Source organism: Danio aesculapii, chromosome 4, assembly GCF_903798145.1.
Source record: "Danio aesculapii chromosome 4, fDanAes4.1, whole genome shotgun sequence".
Classification (NCBI taxonomy): Eukaryota; Metazoa; Chordata; class Actinopteri; order Cypriniformes; family Danionidae; genus Danio; species Danio aesculapii.
The window spans coordinates 16,548,906-16,571,745 of NC_079438.1; the positions used below are offsets into that span (position 1 = coordinate 16,548,906).

Sequence of the window (22,840 nt, forward strand, 5' to 3'; positions counted from 1 at the left end):
GCAGCAAACCGTCCCACTGCAGGCTGAAGGTCCATGTCTATGAAGCCAAAAGAACAATGTTATCTGCAAATGGCAAAGACAGTCCTAGCCTGCACCTAAAATTCTGTCAGTAAAATTCAGAGAGATCAGCCGCAAAAATAACACATTTACAAAATAAAATGAATAAATAGATGGATGGATAGACATTGTGGTGGTGGAAAGGTGGGCGGGGGGGAAGTAGGATGGCTTGTTCAACTATAAATCAAGATGGAGCTGTCTCAAGAGGGATGGACCAGTGCGCGAGATTGAAGGCATAATAATGAAATAAATGCTCAGGAAGCCCCAACCCTTTTTTTTATCATCTGGCTGATGCAATGTACTCCTATGCAACCTAGGGTACTTATTGTTCAAGAGAAATTAAATGACAAAGTTATCAAACTGTTTTAAATATTGTAAAGAAATTTTTACAGGGATTTCCTGAAGTAGAGAAGTAACTTAAGGAAGGCAATTTATTTTGAGTATGATAGTTTGTTATTTTGAGTACCTCAGAGCAGTGGTTCTCTATTCTGGTGCTTGTGCAAAATGAGTTGACAACCATCCCGAATTAATTTTAGCTCTTATTACTAATCTTTGAATCAAACCTGAGAAACCACAAAAGCAGAGATTTGGCTTATCTTTAACTGCTTCAGATCAATTTGCACCAGATCAGCAAGAGACAACATTTGTATGAGTTTCCTTCGCTGACTGGCCTCGATGAAACACAGCGTTCCTGATTGGTTGGTGACTCGGCTTCATTGACGTCCTTGGGATTCACTCGCTTGTGAGTGGAAGTTGTCCTGGGTTACCGGGGTGACAGACTCTACTAAGGGTCGGTTTGCAGAAGTTTTTTGCGGTTTCATCGATTTCTAAACTTTAAGAGGTGCATGGAAAATTCTTTGCGACCCGATTGCGTGCAGTGTCCGAGAGCAAGGCGAGAGGGGGCAGAGAGCAGTAGTGACCATGAGCAAGCTAATGCGAAAAGCAAAGTTTTACTGTTGCGTAAGGTTTTTAAGTGATCTGGTTTGGCCCATCCCAATGGCGCTGTCTTCCAATGAGCAGTTGCCATGGATGGCAGGCCCATGCCCCGTACCATTATGCTCAGTGTAAGTCATTAACAGACTGCTTGGTAATTTCATGTGGTAAAATATCTTGTACGTTTGTTACAATCTTACATCAAATGTTACAAGACAACTAATGTTTCTGATACTAGTTCTTCATTTACACCAATGTATTGCAAATAAATTGCAATATATTGCTGTCATCTACAATTATTAGTTAGCCAATCAGATTAATCCAAACTCACCATAAGAAGCTTAGCAAAAAGTCACTCCCTTATCTTCGTTTTCCGAAGAAAGCTCTTGACAGGACTGCTCCAGCTTCTTCACAAGCTTCTAAAATTCAACATCTCTCTACAACCCATCAACAATTCCATTACCGTCATCTGACTACGAAAAAACCAACAACAACAGCAGCAGCAATACAACAACAGCGGAAATAACAAAACAGCAGCATCAAAGCTACTCTCACATCATCAACAGCAACATGGACAGGAATGAAATCTCAGCTCTCCCAGAAACACCAGCCCCGGCTCAACAACACCATGCTCAGCCTGGAAGCCGACTCAATACCGAGGCTCCAATAAGAGGCCGAAGGCCTATCCGCTCTACTTCAGCAAGGACCCAACGCCGCATGCAATCTCCATCTCCTGTCACTCCAAATTGCCACCCACATTCTCCAGCTTCTTCATACGCCTCCGCAAGATCATCATCCCTCACTTCCTCACTTGGCCTCCAGCTCCACATTTCAGTGAAAACTCCAGCCCTACTCTTCCAGCCATCCCTTCCACCCTTAACCCTCCTCAATTCTCTCTCCCTTCCTACCTCCCTCACTCTTCAGCCCAGCTTATTTCTGCCCAGTCCTTCCTCTCCTTACTAATTTTCCCTCTTCCAGTATCCCCACCTTTTTCTCCTCTACATCCGTTCACCAAGCACACCACCTCCATTACTAACCCTCCCCAACATTCTACTCTTCCTACTCACATTTCTTTCGCACTGCCACCTTCACCCTAACCACAGCCACGCCCCTTCCCATTCCGCATTGTGATGACCAGTGTGGTGGCCACACATTAAGAGTGAGGCATGCACGCACACACACACAGTGCATTATACACATTCATTTAAGATTGTTTATTGGTTAAGTTAAATTGAGTTATTGTTTATACATTTCGTTTCTTTCATATTTGGTTTAGATAAGACACATACACGTTTCTGTTTCTCGATATTATTTTTTATTGTTCACAGTACATTTATTACTATTTTGGGTGCACACAAAATTAGTTATCTCTACTGTGTGTTTTGTTAATTTAGTTTTCTTTGAGTTTAAGTTACCGTGCTGCAGTGCCGATGAGGAATAAAGTTTCCGGGTGTGGTCTGACATACTAAAGGGCCGTCATGCCGCCAATTGCCATCTTTTGGTTCCGCCTGCGGATACCATTGGCTTAATGGCTTGGAGGGAGGGCTGATGTTTAGTTTAAGTTTATTAATGATTTGCAATATTTGTTTCTTCAGATTTATGTTCAGTTTTGCTTTTTATTTTGAATTTTTTTTTACTATTTTTTATATTTGTAATTAGATATTTGGCTTAGTTTTTTGTTGTAAATTTTCTGTTTTTGTCTCCCCCTTCTTGTTTATTGTGGACTAGTCCCTCTTGTATAAATGGGCTCTGTCTTGTCATTTCGAGGAGTTCTGTTTTTGGTTTAGACATGGTTTGTTTGGTTTGAACTCAGTTTTGTTTATTTGTTTAGTTTATTGATTTTTCAATTGTTTCATTTATTTCTTTTTTTAACTTTTGTGAAAACTTTTTTGGACTTTATTAAAAAATAATTATTTTGAAAATGTTTTTGTATGCCCCTTACTACGTGCTGACTCGGTCCCTCACACGCATAATGCTCCAGTAGTGGAATCAGAATCAGAATCAGTTTTATTGATAAGTGTGCTTCACACACACAAGGAATTTGTTTTGGCTACAGAAGCTTCCAGTGTACATAAAGTGACAAGTGACAACACAAAATAAATCTGGAAAAAAAAAAAATTAATAAAAAATGATGAACATTAAACAGATGCGGTTAGTGAAGACACCTGGATGTTGAGTTGTATGTACAGATTGTTATAAATATACTGGTTATAAGGTGCTGTGTACAAGTGCGAATGTAGAAAGTACTGCATTGTATATTGATATAAGGTGCTGTGTACAAGTGCGTATGAGAAAGTATTGCACATATTTATTGCACAGTAGGGGAATATTTAACTGTTCATAAGGTAGACAGCCTGAGGAAAGAAACTTTTCCTGTGTCTGGCTGTTTTTGTGCTTGGTGCTCTGAAGCGCCGACCAGACGGTTACAGTTCGAACAGGTAGTGTGCTGGGTGTGAGGCGTCCAGAGTGATTTTGCGAGCCATTTTACTCACTCTGGAAGAGTACAGTTCTTGAAGTGTAGGAAGGGTTGTGCCAGTGATTCGTTCAGCAGTCCGGACTATTCGCTGTAGTCTACGGAGGTCGGTTTTGGCAGCTGAGCCGAACCAGACGGTGATTGAAGTGCAGAGGATGGATTGGATGACAGCTGAGTAGAACTGTACAAGTAGCTCCTGTGGCAGGTCGAACTTCCTCAGCTGCCGAAGGAAGTACAGTCTCTGCTGGGCTTTCTTCACAATAGAGTCTATGTGAATGTCCCACTTCAGATCCTGAGAGATGGTGGTGCCCAGGAACCTGAATGACTCTACTGCAGCCACAGTGCTGTTCATGATGGTGAGTGGGGGGAGTGCAGGGGGGTTTCTCCTGAAGTCCACTATCATCTCCACTGTTTTGAGCATGTTCAGCTCCAGGTTGTTGTATCTGCACCATAACGCCAGCTGCTCCACCTCCTGTCAGTATGCAGACTCGTCACCGTTCTGGATGAGGCCGATAACAGTAGTGTCGTCTGCAAACTTAATGAGTTTGATGGAGGGGTCTTTTTCAGTGCAGTCGTTGGTGTACAGGGAGAAGAGCAGTGGAGAAAGAACACATCCATGGGGGGCACCAGTGCTGATGGTGCGGCTGTCGGATGTGATTTTGCCCATTCTGACGAGCTGTTGTCTATCTGTCAGAAAGCTGGTGATCCATTGACAGACAGAGGTAGGAACAGAGAGCTGGGCCAGTTTGTATTCAAGCAGTGATGGGACGATGGTGTTAAAGGCAGAACTGAAGTCCACAAACAGAATCCTTGTGTAGTTCCCTGGTTTGTCCAGATGTTGTAGGGTATAATGCAGTCCCATGTTGACTGCATCATCCACAGACCGGTTTGCTCTATAGGCAAACTGCAGGGGGTCCAGCAGGGGTCCAGTGATGTCCTACAGATATGCTAGCACCAGTCTTTCGAATGACTTCATGGCCACAGATGTTAAGGCCACAGGTCTGTAGTCATTGAGTCCTGTGATCTTTGGCTTCTTCGGGATTGGGATGATAGTGGAGCGCTTAAAGCAGGATGGAACTTTGCGAACTTTGTCGATACTCGGGGACGGTGTCTTGTAATTAGTGAAACCTTTTAAGCCTCTCCACACTGATGCAGGGTCGTTAGCTGAAAACTGGTTTTGCAGCTTTTTGGCATAGCTTTTCTTAGCCACACCAATCTCCTTTGTCAATGTGTTCCTGGCCTGATTGTACAGGATCCTGTTACCACTCCTGTAAGCATCCTCTTTGGCCTGACGAAGCTGTCTGAGTTTTGGTGTGAACCATGGTTTATCATTGTTGAATGACAAGTAGGTCCTGGTAGGGATGCATAACTCCTCACAGAATCTGATGTATGATGTTACAGTCTCTGTGAGCTCGTCCAGATCTGTGGCTGCAGCTTCAAAAACATTCCAGTCAGTGCATTCAAAACAGGCTTGTAAGACCTGCTCTGTGTCGTTGGTCCATCTCTTGACAGTCCTTAATACTGGCTTAGTAGTTTTAAGTTTTTGCCTGTAAGTTGGTATAAGATGAACCAGGCAGTGATCTGAGAGTCCTAGAGCTGCTCTGGCGACGGAGCGATATGCATCCTTTATTGTGGTGTAGCAATGGTCTAAAATGTTATTGCCTCTGGTGGGGCATGTAATGTGCTGTTTGAATTTAGGCAGCTCATGTGTGAGTTTTGCCTGATTAAAGTCCCCAAGTATGATAAAAACAGAGTCCGGGTGTTGTTCTGTCTCTGTGATCAGATCAGCCAGCTGTTGCAGCGCAGTACTCACGTGTGCTTGCGGTGGAATGTAAACACAGACGAGAATGAACGAGGAAAACTCTCTTGGTGATTAAAACGGCTTACAGTTAATGAAAAGCACTTCCACATCAGGACAGCACATCTTCTTTAACACAGTTACATCCGTACACCACCTTCTGTTGATGTAAAAGCATGTCCCACCACCGCGCGTTTTGCCCGTTGACTCCGTATCGCAATCTGCTCTGCACAGCTGAAAGTCCGGTAGGTTTAATGCGCTGTCCGGAATGGCTTCGTTTAGCCAGGTTTCCGTGAAACACAGGACAGCAGAGTTGTTAAAGTTCTTGTTTTTGCATGTTAGCAGAAGTAGTTCGTCCATTTTGTTAGGAAGAGAGCGGAGATTCGCCAGGTGGATGCTGGGCAGCGCCGTTCTGAAGCCGCGCTGTCTTAGCCTGACGAGCGCGCCGGCTCGCTTCCCACGCTTGTGCGTCTTGTAGCGTTTCCACAATGCGGCTGCTCCGCCGACCACAATGTTCCGCAAAACGCCACAAAAATCAAAATCCAGTTCTTGATTAGTTGGTGTGCACTGCCGAATGTTCAGCAGCTCATCCCTGGTGTAACTGATCGTGTTTGATAAACATAAAACAGGACAGACTAACAAAAACAGTGCAAACACTGGAGAGCCCCACGCCGAAGCGGCCATCCGCGGCGCCATCTTGATGAGGTTTACATATTTTATTCAATTCTGACACTTAAGATGATATTCAACAAGGCAAGCGTTGCTTTGATATGATAATTATTCTTATCACACTTAACTTTATGTTTATTTTGGCTTTTCTTGCTATGCAAATAGTGTGGTCAACACAATTAATTATTGCAACCAAAGTGTTAAAAAAAAAAAAAAAAAACCTATTTTAAATCACGCAGTTGAAGATCCCGACTAAAACAGACTCTATCCTCCATCATGGTGACTTCAAATGAACAACAACAATTTCATTAAGAGCTTTTGTTCATGTGACAGAAATATAGTCAAAGGTCAGTAATAAGTGAAGCTCCTGATGTTTGTGGAGTTGTTTAATGATCTCTACTGAGATCTTGACAAATAAAAGTTTTATTGTGTAATTATTTTTATTAATTATTATTTTTATTTAGAGTTTTATCCTCAGTTGATTTCATCTTTGATTTTGGCTGTAATTTGTGTTATTTGGTCTTGTTGTTCTTTCCTTCAGTGATTCTGCTTGTTAACACTTGTTCATCAATAATTATTAATCCTCCTTTAATTAGACACTTAATTATCTCATTAACTTCATCCCTGTCTGAGTGTTCAACCCTCTGTAGTGAGGACACTAGTGAGGATTTTGCTTTGTGATTTAAGGGGTTTAAATGTGTTCGATGAAAAATACAGACTGTGGATTGTATTTTTAACAGAAAAATTCTGTAGATTGAATTTACGAATGTAAAATGTTAAAAACAGTAGATTACTGACAACCACAGCTGCCAGTATTTTTTTTTTTTGTAAAATCAGGAAAAACAACAAAATACTGTAACACATTTTTGTATCACCATTGTGGAGGATAGTAGCATCTGTGTGCAAGTCCAAGATGAACTCAGTGAATCTGATGTAATGCTGCGTCTTCTTTTGTTTAAAGGTAATTGTGTAGTTACTAATGCAGTGAAAGCCTTTGGTAATTAGTCACACACGAACACAATGATGCATTTAATGGCATTATTTAAAGAGTTTTTGTAGTGAACTGATATACGATCGTTCTCAATATGCTCAGATATATTACTTAGACATTTAAAATGTTGATTTTAATGCCAGTAAATGCCAATTAAAACGTAGTTGCTTTCTGCAAATACAAATAATTAACTCAAAGGTTTGTAAATGATCATTGCATCAGTTAATGAATAAAAATTTCTCTTGTTAAAAATACAATATTTTTCTGTAAAAACAACCATAGCTGCCAGTATTTTCCCGTAAATTTTGTTTTGGCCGCGGCATATAGCGGACCCTGAGGCACATCGCTTCACTTCAGTTTATTAGTTATTCTTGTTTATTTTGTAAATAACTGACCGACAAAAACTAAGATACAAATTATACAAAACAAAATTCGTTCAAAGAATATTTTTCTGCCGACGAAAATATCTGAATTGTATATTTTTGTGCATCTCCATCCGCTACACAACTGCAGTGTTTGTTTCGCTCCACGGGAAAAAAGGATTTAATTAATGCTCCACTGTAATTGCTACACAAACCCCTGTGATATATTGGCTACATTTTTTTATAAATGTCTTTACACAAAATTATTATATGCTATAGCCTATAGCCTACTTTAAATAAGTCAAAATATTTGCGATTGCTGACTCATCACCGGTTGCAGCATGCGCGTCTTTTAATAGCTTCTGTAAAAAAAGACCCACATTTGACCAGCCTTTTAGCAAAGCCTATATTAATATACTGATATTCCTGTGCCAGTTTGACACTGTAAATTAAACTGAGGAGAGTTTAACTACTTCACAACACTCCGTCACCTGCTCAGCGCGAGGGAGAAGGAGAAAAGTGCAGCGCTGAGGTAAAATCATATTCTCAAGTCATATTCTTTAAAATAATGACTTGTATTAAAAATGTTGATAAAGGGACTGGGATATAGAAATTACAGCGGTGCGTTAAAAATGCTTATTTTTATATATCTGCGCGGTTAACCGACATAGCGCATGATTTCTTCCATTACCGTCACAGCCCTAATTCAGACACACAAATGCTCCCAAATATATTATGAGGGCGCATATATTAAATTTCGGGCGCTCATGCGACCAAAATGGTTGCAATTTCGAGCCCTGTAGTATAAGGACATGTATTCAGACCACAACTGAACGTTTGAAGAAAATTGAATGCCTTATTATTTAGAATTAGCTATTATTGATGTAAATGCAGCCGTTCAAGCCGCATAATTGATTTATCACGGTATTGACGGTATTAGAAAATCCATGTCGTGGCGCAATGTCACACCGGTGATGACTATGACACCGGTGTACCGCCCACCCCTACTGTACATACAACTCAACATCCAGGTTTCTTCACTAACCGCATCTGTTTATTGTTCATCTTTTTTTATTATTATTATTTTATTTTTTCAGATTTATTTTGTGTTGTCACATGTCACTTTATGTACACTGGAAGCTTCTGTAGCCAAAACAAATTCCTTGTGTGTGTGAAGCACACTTGGCATTAAAACTGATTCTGATTCTGTTTTCAACCGGCAATAATCACGCCTCGGATAGACCTCATAGGCTACAATATTGCCTCTGCGAAAGAATAGCTGTAACAGCTATGAACTCTTCTGTGTATTACTTGTGCCCTCTTAGCGTTTTGAAGGATGTTGCTGCAAAATTTAATGTCATCTGTATCGAAAGTAGCTGCAAATACATACATATATGCCAAAGTCCAGCCCCCATCAGGAAAGTAGCTACATGCATGACGAGGTGGCCGAGTGGTTAAGGTGATGGACTGCTAATCCATTGTGCTCTGCATGCATGGGTTCGAATCCCAACCTCGTCGTTCATTTAAGGGAGCCCGGTGCTTCCGGGGAAGTTATCTTACTCGCACCATCTTTGTGCTTTGAAGCATGTTATGGCAAAATTAAATGTCATCTTACCGAATATTTTTGCAAAATAGTTGCAAGAACATACATATACACATATGTGCCACAGTCCAGCCTCCATCAGGAAAGCGAGAAAATATGTGACAAGGTGGCCAAGTGGTTAAGGCGATGGACTGCTAATCGATTGTGCTGATGAGGTGGCCGAGTAGTTAAGGTGATGCACTTCCAATCCATTGTGCACTGCATGTGTGGGTTTGAATCCCATCCTCGTCGCTCATTTGCTCTGGTGTCTGAGAGAGCCCGGTGCTTCCGTGGAAGGTGTTTTACTCGCACCCTCCTAGCGTTTTGAAGGATGTTATGGTAAAAGTTAATCAAGCCTCCGGCAGGGATGGACGGCAAATCCACTGTGCTCCGCCTGTGTGGGTTCAAATTCCATTCTCGTCATTCAATTGCTTTTGCATTTTAGAGAGCCTAGTGCTTTCATGGAAGGTTTCTTACACGCACTCTGCTTCTGAAGAATGTTATGGTACAGGTTAATCCAGCCTGCTGCATGTTTAGGAGCCCAACGAAAGTTGCAACATGTTAATGAAACAGAAGCACAGCTATCCTTTTCAACAGAACATTAAGCCTACTAAAAGGCTGACAAAAATTGCCAGAGCTGACTGTATTTCAAGTCATCCCAGCGAAGTATTGGGTAAAGTTTTCAACCAGCAATGATCACGCCTCGGATAGACCTCATAGGCTACGATATTGCCTCTGCGAAAGAATAGCTGTAACAGCTATGAACTCTTCTGTGTACCAATCTGGACATGCAACGACAAGGTGGCATCAAACTTTAAACTGCCAGCAATCAGCCCTCTGGCACCAATGAGTGCATGCTGTGTCAGCAGAACAGGTTATTGATTTGTCCAAAAATAATTACTTAACATTGTTTCATTTTTACTTAAAGAAAAGTATACACTACTTATGTGAATCTGGAAGAAGAGAATTGTGGGTAACCTGGTAAAGGGGGCGGAGTCACAACGCTGAACGGCAGAGAAAAGGGATGAGATTGGGATGTATTTATTGGGCTGTACAGGGATTGGGGTAAGGTAATGAAGAATGCAAGGGCACTGAAACCATATTTTGACAGAAATCCAAGGTCAGCTATGCTGCCGTTTTTAGACTCAGGCATTCTGTCTAGTTTCTCTTCAACAAAACCAGAAGAAACATGTTGCAGTTAATGTTGAACAATAAAGCCTGGTTTATACTTCTGTGTCAAGTGATCAGCGTGCTCCACGGCGCAAGCCTTGCGCGTAGCCGTGCACTTATACTTCTGCGCACTGTTTCTGTTGCTTTGCAATGCACTTCCGAAACGCTAGCTGGCAGTAGGTGTTTATGTTTCTCTGTGTTGAGTTTCTTCGCTGGTGTTTTTTTTTTTTTTTCTGAACGCTTCCTTAATGTGCAAGTGGCTCAAATTCGCTCATTTTGAGGCAGGAACCAGTGGACGTGCAACAACTTTAATTAAAAGTTAAGCACAAAACAACAGTCTCCATGTGGAGCTCCTTCATGGGACTCCACACTTTTAAACATCCAATGCTTCACGCTTGTGCGGCTCTCACCTCCGCCCACACTTGTCAGCGCTACCAAGTCAACCAATGTCAGAGCTATGCGTACGCGTTACATTTTTTGAGAGGTGCGCGTCAATGTCGCCGACGGCCACAGCGAGGTGCTATGCAACCATGTGTAGGCTGCGCCGAAGTATACGCGTGAGCTTGACGCCGAGGTATAAATCAGCCTTAACTCTGGGGCACTGATCAGAGCTACTGATAAAGCTCCTTATGACAACCTTTATCTTCATCTTTTCTGTAAGAACATCCATTCGATTCCCAAAAGTTAATCCTTTCTCTAGCACAACGCTGTGCTTACACGTGACGAGGTGGCCGAGTGCTTAGGTTAGTATGTTGTACTCTGCAAGTTCTGGTTTAAATCCCATCCTCATAATTTCACTGTTTTGAGAGAGGCAACTGCTTCTGTCTAAGGTTTCTTACTTGCACCTCTCAGCGTCTTAAAGGATGTTTATGGCAAAATTGTATGTAATACTTAGCGAAAATAGCTGCAAAAACATACGTTTATGCCATAGTCCAGCCTCCATTAGGAGAGCACCTATATGTGCGGCGAGGTGGCTGAGTGGTTAAGGCGATGGACTGCTAATCTGTTGTGCTTTGCATGTGTGAGTCGAATTCCAGCCTGGTCATTCGTTTAAGAGAGCCCGGTGTTTATGTGGAAGGTAACTTACTTGCACCCTCTTGCATGTTATGGCAAAATTGAGTGTCATCTTAACGAAAATATTTGCAAAAACATACACATACACATATGTGCCCTCTAGAGTGCCCTCTAAACTCTGGTTGCCTTTCGCAGAAACCTACGCTCTCTCTCACCCAATAGACTATCCACCATTGTTTCAAACTCTCTTCCTCCATCTTGCAAACTCTCTGCACTTAATACGAACAGCGCCACTGATACACTCTGCTCCACGCTAGCATCATGTCTAGACAGACTATGTCCTCTTACATCCAGGCCAGCCCGTGCCAGTCCTCCTGCACCCTGGCTCTCTGATGTTCTCCGTGAGCATCGCTCAAAACTTCGGGCTGCTGAGAGAATTTGGCGAAAAACTAAAAATCCTGAACAGCTCATAACATACCAAACTCTTCTGTCTTCTTTCTCGGCTGAGGTTACTTCTGCAAAGCAGACATACTTCCGTCAGAAAGTCAACAGTGCCACCAATCCTCGCTTACTTTTAAAAAAATTTTCCTCCCTCCTCTATCCTCCTCCTCCACCCGCATCCTCCACACTCACTACTGATGACTTTGCTACATTCTTTTGCACCAAAACTGCAAAAATCAGTGCTCAATTTGCTGCACCTACAACAAACACGCAAGATACACCACCAACACCACACACACTCACCTCGTTTTCCCAGCTCTCTGAGTCTGAGGTGTCCAATCTCGTGCTATCAAGCCATGCAACCACCTGTCCGCTTGATCCCATTCCCTCTCATCTCTTGCAAGCCATTTCTCCTGCAGTCATACCAACACTGACTCACATAATTAACACATCTCTTGACTCTGGTCTATTTCCTACTTCATTTAAGCAGGCTAGGGTAACCCCACTGCTAAAGAAACCCAACCTGGATCAAACGCTACTTGAAAACTACCGACCGGTATCCCTGCTTCCATTCATGGCCAAGATTTTGGAGAAAGTAGTGTTCAATCAAGTCCTGGACTTTCTTACTCAAAACAACCTCATGGACAACAAGCAATCTGGCTTTAAGAAAGGCCACTCAACTGAGACTGCCCTGCCCTTGGTCGTGGAGGATCTCAGACTGGCTAAAGCAAACTCTAAATCATCTGTCCTCATCTTGCTGGATTTATCAGCTGCTTTTGACACTGTAAACCACCAGATCCTGCTATCTACGCTTGAGTCACTGGGCGTCGCAGGCACTGTTATTCAATTGTTCAGTTCTTACCTCTCGGACAGGTCATTCAGGGTGTCTTGGAGGGGAGAGGTGTCCAACCTACAGCATCTAAACACTGGGGTACCTCAGGGCTCTGTTCTTGGGCCACTTCTCTTCTCTATCTACACGGCATCTTTAGGAACAGTCATCCAGAAACATGGATTTTCCTACCACTGCTATGCTGATGATACCCAGCTATACCTCTCTTTTCACCCTGATGATCCCTCGGTTCCAGCTCGCATTTCAGTCTGCCTGTCAGACATTTCACACTGGATGAAAGATCATCATCTTCAGCTTAACCTCGCGAAAACGGATATGCTTGAAGTTTCTGCCAACCCGACTCTACACCATAACTTTTCAATCCAGATGGATGGGGCAACCATCACTGCATCCAAAATGGTAAAAAGCCTTGGAGTAACGATTGATGACCAACTGAACTTCTCTGACCACATTTCTAGAACTGCTCGATCTTGCAGATTCGCACTTTATAACATCAGAAAGGTCCAACCCTTCCTATCTGAACATACAGCTCAACTCATTGTTCAAGCTCTTGTTCGCTCCAAACTGGACTATTGCAACTCTCTACTAGCCGGGCTTCCAGCTAATTCTATCAAACCTCTTCAGCTGCTTCAGAACGTAGCAGCACGAGTGTTCTTTGATGAACCCAAAAGAGCACATGTCACTCCGCTACTCACCCGTTTGCACTGGCTGCCAGTTGCTGCTCGCATCAAATTCAAAGCTCTGATGTTTGCTTACAAAGCGACCTCTGGCTTTGCTCCTTCGTATCTGCTCTCACTTCTGCAGATTTATGTGCCCTCCAGAAACTTGCGTTCTGTGAATGAACGTCGCCTCGTTGTTCCATCCCTAAACGGGAAGAAATCACTTTCCCGAACTCTCACATTCAATCTGCCCAGTTGGTGGAATGAACTCCCTAACTACATCAGAACAGTCACTTGCTGTCTTCAAGAAACGACTAAAAACTCAACTGTTTAGTCTCCACTTTCCTTCCTAATCTTAACTGCCTCTCTGGCTATATCACTAACTGTACTCTCTCTCTCTCTCTCTCTCTCTCAAAAAATAAAAAAAATAAAAAATGTACTAATGCTTAGCTTCTTAGACTTTACACACCTGACACTTGTCTATAGCACTTGTTTACTGCTGCTCTTATAGTTGTGTAAATTGCTTCCTTTTCCTCATTTGTAAGTCGCTTTGGAAAAAAGCGTCTGCTAAATGACTAAATGTAAATGTAAAACGTTATGTTAATGTACAAAATAAACCTGATTTAACGCCCACAAACTGGGATTGAAGCGTCTTCTTTTATAATTGTTCTGACACACAGCTGTGCTGATGAAGTAAAGCTAAGCTAAATCGTTGTAATTCATTACACACATGCTCTGTTTTAAAAACATTTTAAACTTGTAAAACTCACTCTTGATCACATTTGATGATCATTGATGATCCTAGCGAATTGAACAGACCTTTTATTCCCGGTTGCTTGCATGTCTGGTCTTGTTGATATGATTATACACGTGACTACCGGGACATGTTAATACGCACAGCTGTCAATCAAGTCAGTGGTTGGGGGACCGCACTCCTACACCAAGTTGCAGTCGATCTGAAGACTGCTCCAATTGGTCCACCATTTTTATAATGTTAAATTTGAAAAAAAAAAAAAAGGACTGGGTGTGTTTATATCACCTAAATATGACTGTCTATACACTATATCTACACACATGTCTGTGCAAACAGCTTGAAAAGTAGATTTTTCACCATAGGTGCCCTTTAAATCAGTGTGTTACCACCATGCTATTATTTTAATCAACCTAAACTAACAACCCTTTGTTATCTCAACAACTTTAGTGAATCTAGTTGACTTGACAAAAAAATGTGATAACAAATAAAAGATATAATTTTATACAGAGTAGACAAAATCAGATAAAACAAAACTAGACAAAACCTGACAAAATCAGGCAAAACTAAACTAGGCAAAACTATACAAAATTGGACAAAATAAAACTACACAAAACTAGACAAAACTTAACAAAATTAACAGAAGTAGACAAAATCAGGCAAAACTAAACTAGGCAAAACTATACAAAATTGGACAAAATAAAACTACACAAAACTAGACAAAATCAGACAAAAAAGCTAGACAAAAGTAGACAAAATCAGACAAAACAAAAGTAGACAAAATCAGACAGGGCAAAAGTAGACAAAATCAGACAAAACAAAAGTAAACAAAATCAGACAAAACAAAAGTAGACAAAAAAAGACAAAAAAAACTAGACAAACATAGACAAAATCAGACAAAAGTAGAACAAATCGGACAAAACAAAACTAGACAAAAGTAGACAAAATCAGACAAAACAAACATAGACAAAATCAGACGAAACAAAACAATCGTAGACAAAATCAGACAAAACAAAAGTAGACAAAATCAGAAAAAACAAAAGTAGACAAAATCAGAAAAAACAAAAGTAGACAAAAAAAGACAAAAAAGCTAGACAAAATACGACAAAAGTAGACCAAATCGGACAAAACAAAACTAGAAAAAAGTAGATAAAATCTGACAAAACAAAAGTAGACAAAAATAGACAAAATCTGACAAAACAAAAGTAGACAAAATCAGACAAACAAAACTAGACAAAACAAAACTAGACAAAAGTAGACAAAATCAGACAAAACTAGACAAAACTACACAAAACTAAACAAAAGTGGACAAAATCAAACAAAACAAAAATAGAAAAAAGTAGACAAAATTAGACAAAACAAAAGTAGACAAAATCTGACAAAACAAAACCAGACAAAAGTAGACAAAATCAGACAAAACTAAAAAAATGAGACAAAACTAAACAAAAATAGACAAGGGTAGATAAAATAAGACAAAATATACAAGACAAAAATAGACAAAAGTAGACAAAATCAGACAAAACGCATCTAGACAAAATGAGACCGCACAAAAGTAGACAAAATCTGACAAAACAAAACTAGACAAAAGTAGACAAAATCAGACAAACAAAACTGGACAAAAAAAATAGACAAACGTAGACAAAATCAGACAAAAGTAGACAAAATCAGACAAAAAGAAATTAGACAAAACTAAACAAAACTAGACAAAAGTAGACAAAATCAGACAAAACAAAACTAGACAAAAGTAGACAAAATCAGACAAAACAAAACTAGACAAAATCTGACAAAACAAAACTAGACAAAATCAGACAAAACAAAACTAGACAAAAGTAGACAAAATCAGACAAAACGCATCTAGACAAAATGAGAACGCACAAAAGTAGACAAAATCAGACAAAACAAAACTAGACTAATGTAGACAAAATCAGACAAACAAAACTAGACAAAAAAACTAGACAAAAGTAGACAAAATCAGACAAAAGTAGACAAAATCTGACAAAAAGAAATTAGACAAAATCAGACAAAAGTAGACAAAATCAGACAAAAAGAAATTAGACAAAACTAGACAAAAGTAGACAAAATCAGACAAAACTAGACAAAACTGAACAAATCTAGACAAAACTAAACAAACCGAGACAAAACAAAACTAGACAAAACTAAACAAAATGAGACAAAACTAAACAAAACTGGACAAAATCAGACAAAACAAAAGTAGACAAAATCTGACAAAACAAAACTAGACAGCAGTAGACAAAATCAGACAAACAAAACTAGACAAAACAAAACTAGACAAAAGTAGACAAAATCAGACAAAACTAGACAAAAGTAGACAAAATTAGACTAAATGAAATTAGACAAAACTACACAAAAGTAGACAAAATCAGACAAATCTAAACAAACCTAGACAAAACAAAACTAAACAAAAATAGACAAAATCAGACAAAACTAGACAAAACAAAACTAGACAAAACTAGACAAAATCAGACAAAACTAAATTAGACAAAACTACACAAAAGTAGACAAAATCAGACATAACTAAACAAACCTAGACAAAACAAAACTAAACAAAAATAGACAAAATCAGACAAAACTAGACAAAATCAGACAAAACTAAACTAGACAAAAGTAGACAAAATCAGACAAACAAAACTAGACAAAACAAAACTAGACAAAAGTAGACAAAATCGGACAAAACTAGACAAAACTAAACAAATTTAGACAAAACTAAACAAAATGAGACAAAACTAAACAAAAATAGACAAAATCAGACAAACATAGGCAAAAGTAGACAAAATCAGACAAAACAAAAGTAGATAAAAGTAAACAAAATCAGACAAAACAAAAAACTAGACAAAAGTAGACAAAATAAAAAAAAAAGTAGACAAAATCAGACAAAAAAGTAGACTAAATCAAACAAAAGTTGACAAAAACAGACACAACAAAACTAGACAAAAGTAGACAAAACAAAACTAGACAAAAATAGACAAAATCAGACTAAACAAAACTAGACAAAACTTAACAAAACTAGACAAAAGTAGACAAAATCGGATAAAACTAGACAAAACTAAACAAATTTAGACAAAACTAAACAAACCTAGACAAAACTAAACAAACCTAGACAAAACAAAACTAGACAAAAGTAGACAAAAACAGACAAAACAAAACTACACAAAATCTGACAAAACAAAACTAGACAAAAATAGACAAAATCTGACAAAACAAAAGTAGACAACATCAGACAAAACGCATCTAGACAAAATCAGACAAAACAAAAGTAGACAAAATCTGACAAAACAAAACTAGACAAAAGTAGACAAAATCAGACAAACAAAACTAGACAAAAAAACTAGACAAAAGTAGACAAAATCAGACAAAAAGAAATTAGACAAAACTAGACAAATCGGACAAACCTAAACAAATCTAGACAAAACTAAACAAAACTAGACAAAACTAAACAAATCTAGACAAAACTAAACAAACCGGGACAAAACAAAACTAGACAAAACTAAACAAAAATAGACAAAATCAGACAAAACTACACAAAATGAGATAAAACTAAACAAAACTAGATAAAATCAGACAAAACAAAGGTAGACAAAATCAGACAATAAAAAATGTAGACAAAAGTAGACAAAATCAGAAAAAAGTAGACAAAATCAGACAAAAAGAAATTAGACAAAACTAAACAAAACTAGCCAAAAGTAGACAAAATCAGACAAAACTAGACAAAACTAAACAAATCTAGACAAAACTAAACAAACCGAGACAAAACAAAACTAGACAAAACTAAACAAAATGAGACAAAACTAAACAAAACTGGACAAAATTAGACAAAACAAAAAGTAGACAAAATCTGACAAAACAAAACTAGACAAAAGTAGACAAAATCAGACAAAACAAAACTAGACAAAATCAGCCAAAACAAAAGTAGACAAAATCTGACAAAACAAAACTAGACAAAATCAGACAAAACAAAACTAGACAAAAGTAGACAAAATCAGACAAAACGCATCTAGACAAAATGAGAACGCACAAAAGTAGACAAAATCTGACAAAACAAAACTAGACTAATGTAGACAAAATCAGACAAACAAAACTAGACAAAAAAACTAGACAAAAGTAGACAAAATCAGACAAAAGTAGACAAAATCAGACAAAAAGAAATTAGACAAAACTAGACAAAAGTAGACAAAATCAGACAAAACTAGACAAAACTGAACAAATCTAGACAAAACTAAACAAACCGAGACAAAACAAAACTAGACAAAACTAAACAAAATGAGACAAAACTAAACAAAACTGGACAAAATCAGACAAAACAAAAGTAGACAAAATCTGACAAAACAAAACTAGACAGCAGTAGACAAAATCAGACAAACAAAACTAGACAAAACAAAACTAGACAAAAGTAGACAAAATCAGACAAAACTAGACAAAAGTAGACAAAATTAGACAAAATGAAATTAGACAAAACTACACAAAAGTAGACAAAATCAGACAAATCTAAACAAACCTGGACAAAACAAAACTAAACAAAAATAGACAAAATCAGACAAAACTAGACAAAACAAAACTAGACAAAAATAGACAAAATCAGACAAAACTAGACAAAATCAGACAAAACTAAATTAGACAAAACTACACAAAAGTAGACAAAATCAGACATAACTAAACAAACCTAGACAAAACAAAACTAAACAAAAATAGACAAAATCAGACAAAACTAAACAAAACTAGACAAAATCAGACAAAACTAAACTAGACAAAAGTAGACAAAATCAGACAAACAAAACTAGACAAAACAAAACTAGACAAAAGTAGACAAAATCGGACAAAACTAGACAAAACTAAACAAATTTAGACAAAACTAAACAAACCTAGACAAAACAAAACAAGACAAAACTAAACAAAAGTAGACAATACTAAACAAAAATAGACAAAATTAAACAAAATGAGACAAAACTAAACAAAAATAGACAAAATCAGACAAAAATAGACAAAAGTAGACAAAATCAGACAAAACAAAAATAGATAAAATAAACAAAATCAGACAAAACAAAAAACTAGACAAAAGTAGACAAAATCAGAAAAAAGTAGACAAAATCAGACAAAAAGTAGACTAAATCAAACAAAAGTTGACAAAAACAGACACAACAGAACTAGACAAAAGTAGACAAAACAAAACTAGACAAAAATAGACAAAATCAGACTAAACAAAACTAAACAAAACTGAACAAAACTAGACAAAAGTAGACAAAATCGCATAAAACTAGACAAAACTAAACAAATTTAGACAAAACTAAACAAACCTAGACAAAACTACACAAACCTAGACAAAACCAAACTAGACAAAAGTAGACAAAAACAGACAAAACAAAACTACACAAAATCTGACAAAACAAAACTAGACAAAAATAGACAAAATCTGACAAAACAAAAGTAGACAACATCAGACAAAACGCATCTAGACAAAATCAGACAAAACAAAAGTAGACAAAATCTGACAAAACAAAACTAGACAAAAGTAGACAAAATCAGACAAACAAAACTAGACTAAAAAAACTAGACAAAAGTAGACAAAATCGGATAAAACTAGACAAAACTAAACAAATCTAGACAATAAAAAATGTAGACAAAAGTAGACAAAATCAGACAAAACAAAAGTAGATAAAAGTAAACAAAATCAGACAAAATCAGACAAAACTAGACAAAAGTAGACAAAATTAGACTAAATGAAATTAGACAAAACTACACAAAAGTAGACAAAATCAGACAAATCTAAACAAACCTAGACAAAACAAAACTAAACAAAAATAGACAAAATCAGACAAAACTAGACAAAACAAAACTAGACAAAACTAGACAAAATCAGACAAAACTAAATTAGACAAAACTACACAAAAGTAGACAAAATCAGACATAACTAAACAAACCTAGACAAAACAAAACTAAACAAAAATAGACAAAATCAGACAAAACTAGACAAAATCAGACAAACTAAACTAGACAAAAGTAGACAAAATCAGACAAACAAAACTAGACAAAACAAAACTAGACAAAAGTAGACAAAATCGGACAAAACTAGACAAAACTAAACAAATTTAGACAAAACTAAACAAAATGAGACAAAACTAAACAAAAATAGACAAAATCAGACAAACATAGGCAAAAGTAGACAAAATCAGACAAAACAAAAGTAGATAAAAGTAAACAAAAACAGACAAAACAAAAAACTAAACAAAACTAGACAAAATAAAAAAAAAGTAGACAAAATCAGACAAAAAAAGTAGACTAAATCAAACAAAAGTTGACAAAAACAGACACAACAAAACTAGACAAAAGTAGACAAAACAAAACTAGACAAAAATAGACAAAATCAGACTAAACAAAACTAGACAAAACTTAACAAAACTAGACAAAAGTAGACAAAATCGGATAAAACTAGACAAAACTAAACAAATCTAGACAAAACTAAACAAACCTAGACAAAACTAAACAAACCTAGACAAAACCAAACTAGACAAAAGTAGACAAAAACAGACAAAACAAAACTACACAAAATCTGACAAAACAAAACTAGACAAAAATAGACAAAATCTGACAAAACAAAAGTAGACAACATCAGACAAAACGCATCTAGACAAAATCAGACAAAACAAAAGTAGACAAAATCTGACAAAACAAAACTAGACAAAAGTAGACAAAATCAGACAAACAAAACTAGACAAAAAAACTAGACAAAAGTAGACAAAATCAGACAAAAAGAAATTAGACAAAACTAGACAAATCGGACAAACCTAAACAAATCTAGACAAAACTAAACAAAACTAGACAAAACTAAACAAATCTAGACAAAACTAAACAAACCGGGACAAAACAAAACTAGACAAAACTAAACAAAAATAGACAAAATCAGACAAAACTACACAAAATGAGACAAAACTAAACAAAACTAGATAAAATCAGACAAAACAAAGGTAGACAAAATCAGACAATAAAAAATGTAGACAAAAGTAGACAAAATCAGACAAAAGTAGACAAAATCAGACAAAAAGAAATTAGACAAAACTAAACAAAACTAGCCAAAAGTAGACAAAATCAGACAAAACTAGACAAAACTAAACAAATCTAGACAAAACTAAACAAACCGAGACAAAACAAAACTAGACAAAACTAAACAAAATGAGACAAAACTAAACAAAACTGGACAAAATTAGACAAAACAAAAAGTAGACAAAATCTGACAAAACAAAACTAGACAAAAGTAGACAAAATCAGACAAAACAAAACTAGACAAAATCAGACAAAACAAAAGTAGACAAAATCTGACAAAACAAAACTAGACAAAATCAGACAAAACAAAACTAGACAAAAGTAGACAAAATCAGACAAAACGCATCTAGACAAAATGAGAACGCACAAAAGTAGACAAAATCTGACAAAACAAAACTAGACTAATGTAGACAAAATCAGACAAACAAAACTAGACAAAAAAACTAGACAAAAGTAGACAAAATCAGACAAAAGTAGACAAAATCAGACAAAAAGAAATTAGACAAAACTAGACAAAAGTAGACAAAATCAGACAAAACTAGACAAAACTGAACAAATCTAGACAAAACTAAACAAACCGAGACAAAACAAAACTAGACAAAACTAAACAAAATGAGACAAAACTGGACAAAATCAGACAAAACAAAAGTAGACAAAATCTGACAAAACAAAACTAGACAGCAGTAGACAAAATCAGACAAACAAAACTAGACAAAACAAAACTAGACAAAAGTAGACAAAATCAGACAAAACTAGACAAAAGTAGACAAAATTAGACAAAATGAAATTAGACAAAACTACACAAAAGTAGACAAAATCAGACAAATCTAAACAAACCTGGACAAAACAAAACTAAACAAAAATAGACAAAATCAGACAAAACTAGACAAAACAAAACTAGACAAAAATAGACAAAATCAGACAAAACTAGACAAAATCAGACAAAACTAAATTAGACAAAACTACACAAAAGTAGACAAAATCAGACATAACTAAACAAACCTAGACAAAACAAAACTAAACAAAAATAGACAAAATCAGACAAAACTAAACAAAACTAGACAAAATCAGACAAAACTAAACTAGACAAAAGTAGACAAAATCAGACAAACAAAACTAGACAAAACAAAACTAGACAAAAGTAGACAAAATCGGACAAAACTAGACAAAACTAAACAAATTTAGACAAAACTAAACAAACCTAGACAAAACAAAACAAGACAAAACTAAACAAAAGTAGACAATACTAAACAAAAATAGACAAAATTAAACAAAATGAGACAAAACTAAACAAAAATAGACAAAATCAGACAAAAATAGACAAAAGTAGACAAAATCAGACAAAACAAAAATAGATAAAAATAAACAAAATCAGACAAAACAAAAAACTAGACAAAAGTAGACAAAATCAGAAAAAAGTAGACAAAATCAGACAAAAAGTAGACTAAATCAAACAAAAGTTGACAAAAACAGACACAACAGAACTAGACAAAAGTAGACAAAACAAAACTAGACAAAAATAGACAAAATCAGACTAAACAAAACTAAACAAAACTGAACAAAACTAGACAAAAGTAGACAAAATCGCATAAAACTAGACAAAACTAAACAAATTTAGACAAAACTAAACAAACCTAGACAAAACTACACAAACCTAGACAAAACCAAACTAGACAAAAGTAGACAAAAACAGACAAAACAAAACTACACAAAATCTGACAAAACAAAACTAGACAAAAATAGACAAAATCTGACAAAACAAAAGTAGACAACATCAGACAAAACGCATCTAGACAAAATCAGACAAAACAAAAGTAGACAAAATCTGACAAAACAAAACTAGACAAAAGTAGACAAAATCAGACAAACAAAACTAGACTAAAAAAACTAGACAAAAGTAGACAAAATCGTATAAAACTAGACAAAACTAAACAAATCTAGACAATAAAAAATGTAGACAAAAGTAGACAAAATCAGACAAAACAAAAGTAGATAAAAGTAAACAAAATCAGACAAAACAAAAAACTAGACAAAAGT

The 22,840-nt window shown here is 36.7% G+C and overlaps 1 protein-coding gene and 3 non-coding genes across 4 annotated transcripts in view; 2 read left to right on the forward strand and 2 right to left on the reverse strand.

Moving 5' to 3' along the window:
- LOC130222033 (gastrula zinc finger protein XlCGF57.1-like) overlaps positions 1-22,840 on the forward strand; it is a 171,434-nt gene that overhangs the window by 88,278 nt on the left and 60,316 nt on the right. The window lies entirely within an intron of this gene.
- On the reverse strand, positions 8,426-8,560 carry LOC130224279 (U4 spliceosomal RNA). The gene has a single exon (XR_008837343.1). It is a non-coding gene; the product is annotated as a U4 spliceosomal RNA (small nuclear RNA).
- trnas-gcu (transfer RNA serine (anticodon GCU)) lies at positions 8,720-8,801 on the forward strand. The gene has a single exon. It is a non-coding gene; the product is annotated as a tRNA-Ser (tRNA).
- LOC130224167 (U4 spliceosomal RNA) lies at positions 9,472-9,612 on the reverse strand. The gene has a single exon (XR_008837239.1). It is a non-coding gene; the product is annotated as a U4 spliceosomal RNA (small nuclear RNA).